Raw genomic sequence first — 17,081 nt, 5'->3', positions numbered from 1 at the left:
TTTCTGGATTCGGGATCCCAAAGTCCGTACCCCATCTCACCAGAATTACCATAGCCTAGAAAGATGCACTTTCTACTCTTTGGCTCAAGTTTGTTCCTAAATTCCTTTGGAACGTGAGTACATGCCTCACAGCCAAAGACTCTGAGATGCTTGTATGAGGGCATTTTGCCTGACCATACCATCTCTGGCACTGAATCCTTCTGCAAAACCTTGCTAGGAGATCTATTTACAAGATGAACAGCTGTTTATACAGCTTCAGCCCAAAACCCATTTGGCATCTGTGCATTAGACAACATACTTCTGACCTTCTCTTGTATGGTCCTATTCATCCTCTCAGCAACACCATTTTGAGGAGGATTGTAAGGAGCAGTAAGTTCACGTTTTATACCTTTTGACTCACAAAAGTCATGAAAGGCCTTTGAAACATACTCTCCACCATTGTCAGTGCGTAAGCGTTTAAGCTTCTTGCCACTCTGATTCTCCACAAGTGTCACAAACGTTTTGAAAACACTAAACGGTTCATCCTTGTGCTTGAGAAAGTAAACCCATACTTTCCTCTAGTAATCATCTATAAATGTCATAAAGTAAGAAGCTCCCCCTAGAGATAGGTTAGGCATAGGTCCACACAAATCACTATGAATAAGTGCCAACTGTGTATCTCTTCTACTACTTCTATGCTTATGTGGCTGCTGTGTTTGCTTACCATACAGACAATGTTCACAGAATTCAAAATCATTAAATGAAAAGCCAGGCAAATAACCAGAACGAGACAAGATTTCCATTCCCTTCTTGGACATATGTCCTAACCGGCTATGCCACAAAGAAACGCTCGGCTGCTCGGTTACATTGATTACATTTTTAGAGACATTTGATACATAAATCATGTAAAGTCCTCCAGACTTTACTCCATGTGCTATTGTCATAGAACCCTTGGATATCTTCCACATGTTCTGTCCAAAAGTGGTGACGTAGCCAGCATCATCAAGTAAACCTGTGCTGATCAAGCTCTTTGTAATTGCGGGAACATGTCTCCTATTCTTCAGCGTGAAAGAAGAGCCATTCTGAAACTTCAATTGAACATCTCCAACACCTAAGATCTCACATGTCTGCCCATTGCCTAGCCGAACATGATCTTTAGTGGTCATATAAGAGGTAAACCACTCCTTGTTTAGAGACACATGAAGTGATGCCCCTGAGTCTATAATCCAGTCACTCAGTGCATTTCCATCAGATGCTGTAAGAAGAGCTGAGTCCATTGTATTCTTCAAGAAGTAGATGTCTCCTGACACTAGGCTGTCATCCTCTGCAACAGTGTTTGTCACATTTGTTTCTTGAATCTTCACTGAGGACTTGTTCTTCTCACCATGGTCTTCAGCTTTCTCTTTGCCTATTTCTGCTTTCCATTCTCTGCAGTCTCTTTTCATGTGACCCTTCTTGCCACAATGGTAGCATTCTATGTCACTCTTGCCTTTAGCACTGCGGGACTTGCTACGAGACTGATTCCTCTTTCCACCTTTGTACTTTTCTTTGGTCCTTCCCTTGACAACTAAGGCTGTTCCTTTGCCTTTGTCCATTGTCTTTCTATTGGTTTCTTCAGTAAGCAGACTTCCTTCTACACCTGCTATGTTCAAACCATCTGGAGGTGCAGAATTACTCAAAGCTGTACGAAAAGTGTCCCAACTTTCCGGCAATGTGATCAACAGGAACATAGCTCTAACAGGTTCATCAAACTTGACACCTTGAGCTGACAACTGACTATAGATTGTGTTGAATTCATTCAGATGATTGGACATAGGTGTCCCTTCTTTCATCTTCAAGTCAACAAGCTTCTTAAGCCAGTATACCTGTGAAGCTGCACTCTGCTTCTCATAAAGATCACTCAGCTTTAACCATGCTTGATAAGCCGACATCTCGTCTGCTACATTGAAGTAAACGCTTTCTGCCAAAGTCAGCATAATGGTAGAAAGTGCCAATTCATCCATTTCGCTCCATTCATCTTCGTCCATATCTTCTGGTTTTATCCCCTTGAGCTTTATAGGTTTTATCTGCTTCTTTTGTACCAACACGTGCCAAATCTGCTTCTTCCACAATGGGAAATTGGTTCCATCCAGCTTCTTGATATTGTAAAGAGCAGTGTCTTGTGATCCAGCCATAGTTACGCTTCACAGTAGTTTACTTTCCTGAGAAAAATTCGGCAGAGTTTCCCCTGTAAACTGACCTCTGAACCAATATCAACTTGATGAACTAGTGGATCTCGCCTACAGTCTGTGTGTAGATGCGCCCGTGTCGTATGTGACACGCCTCCAAGAACTGTGAGCCGTCCTTCGATGTGTAGACACCCACAAATCAACACTCTGGGAGTGTCGATATCCTCAACACCTGCAGTCGTAGGCCGAAAACCCCAAATTTGCAGAGTCGGATCTGCAACCGCCGAGACCACGTAGTCGAAAATGGCCTGCGTAGACCTTTGTCGAAGCCGAACGGTGGCCGAGATGACCTCAGAATGAAATTCTGAGAACACCTAACCCTTCGGGCTCTCCCACAGGATTTGGGGCCGTGTCTTCGCCTGTCGAATTTCACTCCAATATGAGCTGGTGACTCTAGCCTCCTGCAGTGCTGCCCTGAGCCTCGATCTGAGCTCTGATACCAATTGAAGGAGTACGAGCGGAAGTGTGACGCGAGAGAGAGTGCGAGAAGAAGAGCACGATGATATGGTGAACTCGCTCTACTGTAATGTGTAGAGCATAGTGAGTTCTTATTAGGTTTTTACAAAAGAATATGTGTATATACCTGGCGGCCCGCCCACTTACCTAGGCGACCACATTGGGCTTTATACCCCAACACTTCTATTAAATTTGACAAAAAGAAGCTGGGCTGATAAGTATTTTGGGATCCCCTCATCTACATCTCCATTAAACCGCCCATTACATGATCACACAAACAGCTGTCGCAGTAAAAGCAGGTGTTTGGACGCTCTGCTAAAGGCAAGATACAAGTCGCCAAGACAAACCCATACTCCCGAGTGCGTGGAGTACTGTTAAAATATCCTCTTAATAGATGACCATAACTACGATACAAAAAATCCTTATGAGGTGGAAGGAATTGGGCTAGCAGATATAACCACTAAGAAAAACCTGGCTTCAATGAATGTTCTATGTAATAATACAGTGGCCCTAGGCCCAAAGCCTCAGTTACCATCGCCAACCTGATATTGTTCCTAAAATTCTCGCGACCCCAAAGGGTTACACGAGTCACTCGGTTCTGATATGTCCACCATTTAGTTTGGGAAACAGAGGTTCCTAATCGCGGGAATAGATGAAGTTCATAACGGAGTAAAGTAGCTCTCCGATAAAGGTGTGTTGTTGCTATGGAAAAAACTAGTTCTCGACTGTAGGCCATTATTGGATAAACACACCTGAGGAGCAAATAAACGGATATGTAAATAACTTTAGTACAATTACTCCATACTGATACCTTGGACCTCCATACTGATACCTTGGACGTGGTTATGTATAAATGTCATCTGGCTTTTATAGACCCACCTTTTGACTTCGAGACAGAATTGGAAATAATAAATGATCACAAAAAAGTGATTTTGCTATGTAGTGTATCTCACACCGTTAAGATCATGGCACGTATACTGTACCCCAGTGGATTGCTGCATGACATAAGCTAATTGTAAGGTTCTGTTGAATTGAGAACAGGGTGTGTGGGATCAACCTGGGCTAGGTACAAAAATCTTGTAAGGGGTTTCGAACCGGGTATCGACCGCATAAGTTTTTTTGGTTGGTTGTCATAGTGTAACTTGGTACTATAGGACTTGACCTTGCTTTTAATTTTTAAAAAATCTCTCTATACACTCAGTAGCGTTTTAAAGCTTCTCTGCATTTGTGTCGGGCTTCCTGCAACACGCCACTGCCTATGCTAGGGTTGGGTTGGCAGGTGATTGCAGCGGCAAGTGTTGGGGCGACTTGGTCTAGATCAACCGGATCTTCTGCTGGGGATAATCCCGTAGTATATGGCCCGTATGGGCACCCTCGAGTGTGGTAGCTGGTCCGAGTCAGTGGCGAATCTGCTCCTGATTTGCTTCAGCAAGTATAAATGCCTCTTAAAACGTGAGTACTCTTACTCACGTAGCATCGTGCTGTATTCACCTGTGCATGCATTCTAAACTGTGTGGGTTAGAAGCTATTTTGTACTGTGTGCTCAATCATGCTGAAAAAGAATGGGAAGGAGATTGTGGAAGCTTCTTAGTCTCCTAATCTTCAAGTTAAACAAAAATTCTTTCTTGGTCTCGAGAATGTCTAAAAATACTGTGAAGCTATGCAGAAACTGTTTTGAGAAGCTGTGAAAAAACCAGTATTTAGTTTTTTTAAAAAATAATAAACCCTGTTCTGGATACTGACCTTTCTAGTTTATGGGGTGTAATATGAGTTGTAATATCAGTTTGCTTTGGGAATGATGCAAGTTATGGTTCTCTTTGACTAATGATGTAATGGTCCGTGAAATAAGCGGAATGGGAAATATAAACCTGGTTCTGTAAGCTAGTTTTTTTTGGATGGGATAAGTCTGACCCTATCGGCTAAGGAATAATATGACTTGAGCATGTCTAAATATATGGCATGATTTAGGATCGGATTGCATTATGTTTGTTTGGAAATGGTAAGGTTAGCTGGTGATGATTCAATTTTTTTGAGGTAGATATTTGAGGTCCCTCGGGATATTCCTTTGTAAGATATCTCTTCATCCCATATCCCAAGATAGAGGAGGGATCCCACTTGGTAATCTATCATCACTTATTGGAGGGGTTGTCTATACCGTGATATATCCTCCCTAGTATTAGGAATGTGAGTTAGTCCTCCCATACAAGGAACATACCTCACATCAATGATTTACCTACTTGAAGGAAACCACACATGTACTTAGGTTCACTCTGCCCCTTGATTTCCAGTGAAACAAAATCAACCATGAAAGTTCTAATGTACTATAGGCTTTCATTTATGCAGGTTTATGCAAGTACAAAACATGTAATTTCTTTAGGGGCTTTAGCTTGGAGAGGCCTTAATACCTGTTCCATATTTCCTTTTGCAACAAAAACACTTAAGATGTTATTACATACAAGGGATAAGTTGATAGAGAAAATCCATAAAATATGCTAAGAATATATACAAAAATCAATCCTCAATTGGCCAGTCCAATTGAGTTACCTCAACACATCATTATTGTTCCGTGGAGGAATACACAATCCTTGCTACAATGACTCATGGCATTGTCATAACAATCAATATCTAATTCTCCTAAATGATTTTCTCATGTTAAACTGATCATTTAATATGGGGAAGTGCCAGGGGAGAAAAAGCTAGAATATTGGTTAAGTTAGCAGACCAACCACAGTAGGGATCCAAAGGAGGAAAAATAGGGATCCAAAGGGGGGGCCATCTGCAAAAGAGCTATGTACAAAAATGTGCTCAAAAGACCCTAAGGTTCAGCCCATTAAGACTTCCAAAATGCTAAGTTTCCAAAATCCAAAGGTTGTGTTCAAAGGTCAAAAGCCTAGGGAAAAGCCTGACATGTGTGTCCCAAAAGTCTTCAACCATCCCTACATAGGAGGGGGAGAGCCCTAGAAGTAGGAGATGAGAGAGAAAATCACACACACACACACACGCACACACACAAGCTCCCTTTACACAAAGGGAATGAGGGACACATGTGAGCTCTCTAGCCTACATGCCCACAAGGTGTACTCAATTCCTATTGGATGGCCTTGGAGGTGGAACAATGAGAATTAGGCTAGAGTAAATCTAGTTTAATTCATTTAAAAAGCACTTAATAAAAGAACAATAAGAATTAAGCTCTCTAGAAGGCTATTGGACAATTTCCCAAGGGGCCCAATGAGCATTCAGCAGCCCAATGGCTTGCCTGATTCCTATTGGCCGGCAGGCAAAGGGGTCCAATGAGAGTTTAATTGAATTAAGTAATTACCTGAAGCTCTCACAAAAGGAAAAAGGGGGACACATGTCAGAAGGCTATCACTTATGCTGCTTAATTTCCATTGGCTAGGCCTGGGGAGGTCCAATAGGGCTGTAGCATGAGCAATTAGCAAGGGGGGCCGACCAAGAGAGAGAGGGGGCTGATTTTCTCAAGGAATTATTCACTTACACACTCACACAATCCATGTGTGAAGCAAGAAGACTCTCTCTCTCCTTCTCAAGCTTTAATGGAAAGCTTACCAACTACTCCAAGCTTGTGAGAAGGGAGGCCTACAACAACAACTCTTGGCTTTGTGATGCAAATCCAACCAAGATCCAAGCTTCAATGCATGCTCATCTCCTCTACCATGATAATTACTATGCTAAGCTATGCTAATATGAGTGATTATGTGAGGATATGTATATCTTTCTCGTAAGAATACTCCTTCTTTCTCTCAATCTACTCTCATACCCTACTAGCTCATCTCCTCTACCATGATAATTACTAAGCTAAGCTATGCTAATATGAGTGATTATCTGAGGATATGTATATCTTTCTCGTAAGAATACTCCTTCTTTCTCTCAATCTACTCTCATACCCTGCTAGAAGGGAGGCCTACAACAACAACTCTTGGCTTTGTGATGCAAATCCAACCAAGAGCCAAGCTTCAATGCATGCTCATCTCCTCTACCATGATAATTACTAAGCTAAGCTATGCTAATATGAGTAATTATGTGAGGATATGTATATCTTTCTTGTAAGAATACTCCTTCTTTCTCTCAATATACTCTCATACCCTGCTAGCTCTCACCATCTTTGAAGGTGTGTGAGGTCTTGGGTCTGAGACCGTGAGGGAATTGATGTTGTGTTTAATAAGTCTTGTGCTTAGTGCTTGAAGTTTCCATCTTCATAGCACTAGCTAGTATTGAAGGAACACAAACGATTGTATTGTAAAATGTATCTCTTGATGGGAGAAACCATAATACAAAGCCTTTTGGAGGGGGGACTATTGGAATTAGGGTTGCAGAGAAACGCACACAGCTTGGAGAAGATGAAGGAAGCTCAAGGCACACAATAGAGAGTGTATTACTTAGTGTGCAATAGAAAGATAGATAGCCCTAGAGTGATGGGCGTATATACAATGCTCGGGGGAAAAAACCTCCTAAAGAGGGAAAAAAGCCCCAGCGGTCCTAGTGTGTTCACACACATCACTACCACATGTATATGGTAGCAAATCCCCCCTGGAGTGATGCAGTGAACAAGAGCTGGCACATGGGTAAAGGGAAGTGCCATGCCCTGAGGACATGATCAATCCACAAAGGGGAGTAAGCCCAAAGCTTTGTGGAAAGCTTCAAGCTTCTCACGAGACAATGCCTTTGTGAAAAGATCTGCAAGGTTGTTCTGTGTTGACACATAAGCCAAGCTAATCTCTCTTGCTGAGAGCCTCTCCCTAACATAGTGGTAATGCACCTCAATGTGCTTTGTGCGAGCATGAAAAACTGGGTTTCTCGCAACTGCCAATGCACTCTGACTGTCAGTGTAGATAGTGGTGGCAGTGTCCTGTCCAACACCCAAATCAGCCATAAGGTGTCTGATCCATACACACTCAACCGTAGCTGTGAAGACTGCTCTGTACTCAGCCTCATGTCAACTCGAAGTGGCCACAGTAGGTTGCTTCTTGCTCAACCATGATATACATGAACTGCAAAGCATGAAACAAAAACCACTTGTGGACACTCGCGTGTCAAAACAACCAGCCCAATCTGAGTCCGAAAAAGCGTGTAAGTCTGGAGGCAATGATCCCCCGTTGGGATAAAACAAGCCAAGATGTAAAGTGCCACTAAGGTAGCGGAAAATCCTCTTGATAGCTTGCCAATGCTTAGACCCTAGGCTATGCATAAATTTGGTGACTTGTGAGACTGAAAACTGAATATCTGGCCTCGTGTTGCATACATAAATGAGGCAGCCAATAGCAGTTTGGTAAAGAGTGACATCAGCAGGATCGCCAGCATCATGTAGACTCAACTTCAAACCTTTTTCCATGGGAGTGGCAATAGGTTTGCAATCCTCAAGTCCAAACTTACATAGCAATGTATCTATGTAACTTTTCTGACATAAGGCAATATCACCATCACACTGCTTAAACTGTATACCCAAGTAATGATGCAACAGCCCCAAATCTTTCATCTTGAAAGTAGCATTCAAATCAGCCTAAATTCAGCAATATGTCTCTCATTTGGTCCAGTGATCAGCAAATCATCGATAAGAACCACAATGAGAAGTACATCATCCTCACACTTTACATACAATGTGCTTTCTATTGGATTGTTACGAAAGCCTTGTTTAACTAAATGAGTGTCAGCTTTCTCATACCAAGCACGAGGAGATTGCTTCAACCCATACAAAGCTTCTTACATTTGCACACTTTGTCCTCTTGTCCTTTTATGACAAAACCGCGAGACTGCGTTACATAACTTTTCCTCAAATATCTCACCATTCAAGAAAGCAGTAACAATGTCTGATTGATGTACATCCCAACCAAAATGAGCTGCCAATGCACGTAGAAAACGCACAGTAGTCATACGACAAGTGGGAGCAAAAGTCTCTTCATAATCTATGCCTTTTTGCTGTGCATAACCCTTTGCAACAAGTCAAGCCTTATGGCGATCGATCTCACCATCCGGCTTGCGTTTCAACTTGTAAACCCACTTCGTACCAATGGCCTTTTTTCCAGGAGGCAAATCACATAAAGTCCATGTGTCATTTTCTATAAGTGCATCATATTCTGATTGCATGGCAGCCATCCAATTTTCTGAATTCTGTGCTTCATCAAAAGACAGAGGCTCCTCAACATCATGTAAGCTAGACACAGCCAAAGCATAACAATCTGATACATAAGATGCATGGCAAGAGCATGAACGAGTACGACTAGACAAAGGTGAATCTAATTTACTGTCATGCAAAGTGTGCACCAGCCATTTTGGCATACCTCTAGCCTGCTCAATTTCAGCCCTTTCCTCATCAAGTACATCATGTACATCTGCATCAGTAATAGGCTGATGTGTAACATTTTCAGAGACCCCCATAGGCTGTACATTTGCCTCATTTGGAATTACATTCGTATTTCCACCACTGAAATGAGGTGTCATAAATGTCCTGTGAGCTTACATTAATGTCTCTAGTACACTGACATCAAGGACTGAACAGAATCTTCCACAAACACTACATCCTGTGAAACTAGAATATGTTTTGTTTGCGGATGATATAACCTGTAACCTTTGCTTTCAGCACTATAACCAACAAAAATACATTTGACAGCCTTATTATCCAAGTTTCTGCGCTGTGTTTGTGGCACCAAAGCATATGCCAAACAGCCAAAAACACGCATGTGCTCAATAGAAGGCTTTCTATCACGCCATACTTCATCTAGAGTATAGACTGCAAAGCTTTCGTAGGACACCTGTTAAGTACATAAGTGGCACACATGATAGCCTCAAGCCAAAAAGAATGTAGCAAAGCTTGACTTTTGACCATACATTGTGCCATTTCCATTAGTGACCTGTTTTTCCTCTCAGCAACACCATTTTGCTGTGGTGTATAAGGCACTGTCCATTGGTGTTTTATCCCACGACTAGCCAGAAATGCATTAAATTCATGAGACATATACTCCCCCCCTCGATCGGAACGGAGGGTGCCCATAGTACATTTCGAGATATTTTCAGCCATAGCCAGAAATTGTTTGAAGCACATAAAAACTTCAGACTTTGCCTTAAGCGGAAATACCCATGCATGCCTGGAGTAATCATCAATGAAAGTCACGAAGTACAGGTAATTGCCCAAGGACGGAGTTTGCACGGGCCCACAAACATCTTTATGCACAAGCTGCAACCTGCATGTGGCCCGAACTCAACCATCCTTTGGAAACTTAGAACGGTGCATCTTACCCAGAATACAGCCTTCACAAACATGTTTGACAGGTGCTTCAAGAGGCTGCAAAGAAGCAACCATATCAGATTTCTGCAAACGCAACAAACTGGCAAAATTCAGATGACCAAAACGTGCATGCCAAATTTTTGCATCTGAAATAGCCCTTGAATCTGCAACAACATTTGCAAAATTTTGTCCACACTTGTCTTACAAAGTGGGCTTATACAGCCCACGGCACAAAAGGCCAGATGCAACAATTTCATCACCAAAACTGAGATCCTGAACTGTACATCTGTCATCCACAAATTTGATTACAAGTCCAAGTCTAGCAAGTGCGGATATAGACAAGAGATTCTTCTTGATCCCAGGTACATAAAGTGCATTAACAAGTGTGAAAGAACTAGCATTTGCAGCAGTAAGCACAATCTTTTCAACTCCTTGAACCGGATAAGAGGCATTGTTGGTACAAGTGACTGAATTCCCATGTGGGACAGACTCGAGAGAGGTAAACAATTCACGATGTGAGGTAATGTGCTTTGTAGCACCACTGTCAAAATACCACACTTGTGAATCTGCAGCAACTGACAAGCATGCATCATGGACAGCAGGATTGTAAGTGCACTCTGCACTAAAAGCCCATTCTGCATCAACATCAGCAATACAATCTCCTTTCACAGAAGACTCAACAATGGCTGCATTTGTAGTGGAACTAGCATTTGCAGTGGAACCACCCTCTTTCTTCTTAGCCTCTTTGGCTTTCAACTTAGGACATGACTTGATCAAGTGATCATTAGCTTTACAATAATGGCAATGCATCTTCTTTTTGCCCTTATCACCAAAATTTCCATACGAAGTGCTGCCAACAGCAGAAGCATTAGGAACATAATTTTTGCCACTTGTAGCAGAACCATAAGAAGTGGTTGCATTGCTGTTACCACCCTTTCTTTGAGAAGCAATAAAAGCCTGTTCAACTGCACGCTGCCTAGTCCTGTTTTTTTTGGAAAGTGACTCTTGCAACAGCAATGTGCATAATGCATCAAACTTGACAACTTATGGATTTCCTTGGGTCATAAGTCTCCAAGTACTAGCAAAAGTCTGGTAAGAATCTGGTAAGGCATCAAGAACAGTCTGCACAAGGGAACTGTCTGAAATGACTTCACCTGCAGAAATAAGTTTCTCCTTGATATTCTTGACACTAGCAAGGAAAGTGTCCATATCATCTTCCTCATGCATAATCTTCGACTCCAACTCTTTACGCAGCAAAGCAATTTTAGCCTCATTGCGACTTGCATAAAGACTAGCCAAAAAGCTTGTTTTGCAGATTTTGCTGAACAGATGTGAGGAACAATGGTGCGCTTCACAGACAACGCAATCAATGCAGGAGCCTGCACATCCTTAACATCCCAACGAGCTTGTTCTGCCGTAGGCAAAACAACTCTAACAACAGCAATCCTTGCAACAAGACCTGCAACATCCTCAACATCGCCTACATCCTTTGAACCAGGACGTACATCAATGCCCTGCACAATATTCCAGACTCCCTTTGACACAAGAACATGTTGCATCATGTAAGCCCACATAGGGTAATTGTCCCCATCCAACTTGTCCTCAGCAGCAAACATCTTGAACACATTTGTGTTGTTGTTGTCAGCCATGGTAAATGTTGCACTTGATGTGAAAACTGCTCGAAAATAGGAGAAAGGGAGCGGGAACAACACGTGCTATATAGCACAAACCGTAGAAGATTATAAGGCACATGTTATGCAGAAAATGTCACTGATAGAAATTCTGCACAAAATGACAAAATTGCCTGTGCAGACCTGCCTGTAGTGGAAACGGAGGCCGAATAAAAAATCTGAGCTCACCCGAAAATGCTCGCCAAACCTCACTGGGTGAGCCCGAATAAAAAATCTGAGCTCACCCAAAAACGCTCGCCAAACCTCACTGTAATCGGAGAAAGTGAGCAGGCGTGTGCTGGAGCAGCTGGCGACTAAGCCTGGGAGGAGGCAACCTGCTCTGATACCAATTGTTGGAATTAGGGTTGCAGAGAAACGTACACAGCTTGGAGAAGACGAAGGAAGCTCAAGGCACACAATAGAGAGTGTATTACTTAGTGTGCAATACAAAGATAGATAGCCCTAGAGTGATGGGTGTATATACAATGCTCGGGGGGAAAAACCTCCTAAAGAGGGAAAAAGTTCCCCGGCCGTCCTAGTGTGTTCACACACATCACTACCACATGTATATGGTAACAGGGACCGGCTCCATGCAAATCCGGTCCTCAAGTGTTGTCAATTGCTTAATTTCTCTCTTTTTGAAGTATTGTTCATGCTATCTAACTAGGTGTTATGCTTTTTGTTGCTCTCTCCACACAAGCACTCTTGTTATTCTCATTAGGAATCTATTCTAATGAAATGCTCACTATGTTCATGCTATTTTCCTCTACACACAAGTTACTAGGCCATTTAATGTTACATGGCATAGAGGCGCATCATCTTGCGCCCCATCATAGCCTTCCAGTGAACCTCTAATCTTTATCCAATTCCTAGGTAGTAGTTGCAATGCAATCACCCCATCACATTGGTTACCCTCCTATGAGAGGAGGATTATCCATTATTAGCCCCTACCAAGAAGGTTACCCCTAGCATTGTTGAGTTATTAACAAATTTTAAGCTAGAGACCTATATTAACAATCCCTATTACTAATACCTTGGGTCAAGCAAAGGATTTATCAACCATCAATTCGCAACCCATCGTGCCAAAGTATTCATCATTCCACTAACCACGACCAAAAGAAATCCAAGTGAAAAGTAGTGATCAAGTGGCATGCATTCTTCATTCAAGTTTCCCTTTTGGTGGTGTACATGCATGTTGTGGGAGTGACTATTTCTTACATTATGACAAGAAGCCATTGGGTAAGTTTATAATAATGGGTGGGCCCAATATTGCTAGAAAATTTGAGAGGATGATTTTCTCTCTCAACTGTCCCCTTAAAATTAGTCTCCATAGCTATTTTGGGTCATCCTTGGGCTTGTCCATGACCTCATCCTGTTTCCATCACTTGCAAAGAGGGTGACAAGGGTTATGAAAAACTAGGCTTCTCTTTTACCATAAGACATCCAAGGATATAATTTATGTGACTTATGATGGTGCAATAGCTTACCTAATAGAGAATTCTAGTTGGGGTATTTAGGGGACAAAATGAACGCATATCCTTGGAGATATGATATCTTTGGTTAGAGTGCAAGAGCATAAGGATGGTGGGAAAAGTAGTACCTTTTCTTATCAATGGAGAGAGAGTGGTTCATGAGAGTTTTGTCCAAGCTTGGGAGCTCTTAGCATGCCACCAAGTGTGTAGAAGGCATTGCGTTTGTAGGATAAGGCAGGGCATAGAATCTCTTTCTCCTCACATGAGTCACAATGTGAATAGAGAACCATCCTTCTCTCCCACATGTGAGAGAAAAGAGTGGCCATGAACCAAGTGTGGAGGGAGAAGGAGTGAGAGTAGAGATAGCGAGAGAGGAGGGATGAATGAGGGTAAAAATATTAATCAATTTGAGCTCAAATAATCACCCACCACCACAAGTCAAGAATTGGATAGGAGAAATTTACTTAGACCACAGTTCCTAGTAAGAAAGACGATAATCAAGGTGAAGTGGGTGTGCCATTCATGGATGGAAAAACCTTAGAATTCAAATTTTATCCAGCTTGGGTTGCTGAAAGACATTGACTACCTATTAAATGAGTCTTGAACTCATTTAATTGACTACTCAAAAGTGGGCAGAGACAACCATTCTAACAGACAATTGATTTCTTTTTCTTCTCCTTCCCAATTCATTGATAATTTTTTTCCTCTCATTTTCTTTTTTGATTTTTTTACACATGTACTTAATACATGTGTATTTATGTACTTAATACATAAATATATATCCTTATATACTCATATATAAATCATCTTGTACATTTCTCCCTGTGTGTATATATATCTCAATAAAAGATTTACTAGGCCCTGTTTTTTATACAATTTTAACGTACCTAAGGGTACCAATCAAAGGGGACAATCAAAGATAATGGATATAATCTTTCCATATCCCCCTTGATTGGTACCTTAGCATGTTAAAATTGTGCAAAAAATTGGGCTAACTAAAGCTTTTCTTAAGCTCACATACTATGTTAACATACCTGCAAGTGACACCCCCCACCCCTTCGTCCCTCTGAGACTAAGATTATACCTCTGAGCTTGTTAGACCTTAAAACCAAACTTTCACAATAATTGTGATATTACCATACTTCAAAGGTTAATCACATCTCTTCATGCAAATTCACATTGAGGAGGAGTGTAGGAGTTAGTGATTATCTTCATATCAACACTTCATCTACACACTATCCAAAAATTATAAATAATTGAAACTACTCAATATCTCAGATAGGCAGGGGATTCACCCCCAAAAATGTAAGTATTATATAGCACATGAGTTCAAAATAAGGGGTTTCTTGTTTTGATTTTTAAAAAAATTTAACAGAGCTACATTTACAAAAGGGTTTTTATTCCATTTTGGAAAAAATTGAAACTTTCTCAAGTAAAAGGGGTTGTTTTATACCTCAAAGCATGTAAGTATAGGGTTCTTTTAATACCTTTGAGCACGTGATATAGATGATTTCTTGTAAGTGACCAAGCTCACTATATTATAACATCGAGTGAAGTCTCCTATGCTCGTGTCTCTGTGTATTGTCTATGGTGGATATTGCAACCAAATTTGAGTATCGAGTTCTTTTCTAATTAAATGATTAGTGATGTATACTTTGCCTCCCACATATTTCTACAATAAAGGCACCTACTCGTACCACCTCTGATTGGGGTTAGTGGATGGAGCCCCAAGCACTTAGGGAGGAAGGAAAGGATGGAAAAGTTTGGGAGGGCATGAGATACATAAAGACAGATGCATGAGTTCTTGGACAAGTATATTGTAGGGTATTAGTGAGGTACACAAAATTTTTCATGCCATTTGAGTATTGAACATAAAAACAAAATTGTTGAATAAGGATTTTTTCTACATAAAGATTTTAGTCTCTTTTCTAGCTTAGATGTAGAGATATTATAAGTAATATTCAATGCTTATCAAGTATGATTTTGCAACATATATAGATGCAATTTATCATTACATCAATCAAGAAACTCTAGTTTGTGCTTTCCCATGGGATGTTTTTATTTGAAATGTAAGAATAGACGTTTCTAGAGTTTAGCTTGTAGAAAGCTTTGAATTTCGAGGAAAAGGCTCTCAATTAGAAGTTTCCTATAAAATGCACTTTCCAAGAAAATGTTTCAAGTGTCATGATATCAAGTGATTGACTAGTGTATGCTCTCCAATTTGGTATTTGTTTCTTGCTTTAACTAAGAACTATTAACAATATATATATGTATGTATTTATGTGTGTGTGTGTGTGTGTGTGTGTATATATATATATATATATATATATATATATATATATATATACATACATATACAATTACTTTAGACAAGCTGAAGGTATGTATTATGTTGCTAAAAAGAGATGTGATACAAGAGTGTGCAAGGATCGCTACGGAGTTGTATACAAGAGGCTAGACTTAACTAGAGTTAGAAGCTTTCACATGAGATACAAGACTTCATATGAGATGGTTTAAAGCATGGCCTTGCTTATATGGAGAGGCATGATGGCGTGAGGAGAAAGCTAATTTCTTGGTGGGAAAGGTAGTGGGTGTCACGTTACAATAGTGGGTATCTCTTTTTAGAAGGTGGATGGATCAAAGTGTGTGTTGTTGAATAACCACACATGCAATGAATAATCACCAAAATATTGAGTTCTGACTAATTCAGGGCTAAGTAGTACTATGTGTGAGATAGAATTAGAAAATCAGAGAGACAGTGAGAGAGAGAGAGAGAGAGACTCAGACAAAACTCAGAGATTGTATATCAAGAAATCATGAGTACAAGTTTTCTAAGCAAGACTCAATACAATCCGACTTCCCAAAGTTCCCCATTTCCAAGTATAGAGCTGCACCCTGAATTCAGTTAGAGCTGCCTGATCCTTGGCATACACTAACAATATCCGATTAAGGTCTTCAGGCTTACAATATCTGACTAGCTACTAATAATCAAACTGTACATCCGATATCCGATTTGCTACATATCCGACTTTGTATTTACCCTTCAACACATGGCACGTCCCGGTGGTGGATTTGACAAAATCCGACCCGGATCCACCTTCACAAGTACCCATATCCATTGAAATTGGATTAATTGATATCTTCTTCTCAGCAAATGCAGATTGTGCAATATTCTTTCCTTTATAATCCTGAACCTATTTTTTGTACAAATCTCTGTCTTTCTTTAGCTGTTCCATCTCTTTTAGTAAATCAGCTTCATGGTTACTGACAAACCCTGATATGACCTTCTCATAAGGATTCTTGATAAGGGAACTCATCTTTTCTCTGAAGGTTGCCCATACTTCCTGCATACCTATTTCCAAATGTTGCCTAAGGATTGACATGTCCCCTTCAGACATAAGAACACCAATGACATCTACTTCCTCTTCTCCCAACACCTGTTTCTCTAATTGCTTCAAAGGTTTAATTCTCTGATTCAAGATCTGATTCTCCACCTGCAACTCTTTATTGACAGTGGCCAACTGTTGCAATTTTGATTGAACTTTTGTTTCCAAATCCACTGTCCAATCCTTAAACATCTGCAAAGAAAGATTTTCCCTGGCTAACTCATTCTGATGTGTCACCATCAGATCCTGAATCTCCTTCTAATGTGTAACTTTGACATTCCTGCAAGGCATTAACATGGACAGTTTGATCATGCAACAATATTTTTGAAACACTAGAATCAGCCATAGATTGTAACTGTATTTCCATATCCTGCTACTGTTGATGAATAAACTCTTTGACACCTAAAAGCATCTTCTCTGCCATTCCAACATCTGTTGGCTTGAAAGTCTTTGGAGAAGACAAATCATCAAAGTTCAGTTGTTTGACTATAGGTTCCACCTCTGCTTTTCTCTTCTTGGACAAAGTGAAAACCTTGCCAAGCTTGACCTGATTTGATGTCCCTGTATCAGGCTTCTTTAATGAAATATCCATGTCCTTCAAAGAGTGTACAACTTTAGGAGTATACACACTTTTGAGAGCTTCACTGTGA

This window comes from Adiantum capillus-veneris, chromosome 11 (genome assembly GCF_014529385.1).
Source record: "Adiantum capillus-veneris isolate H3 chromosome 11, ASM1452938v2, whole genome shotgun sequence".
In the NCBI taxonomy this organism is placed as follows: Eukaryota; Viridiplantae; Streptophyta; class Polypodiopsida; order Polypodiales; family Pteridaceae; genus Adiantum; species Adiantum capillus-veneris.
This window is presented reverse-complemented; position numbering follows the sequence as displayed.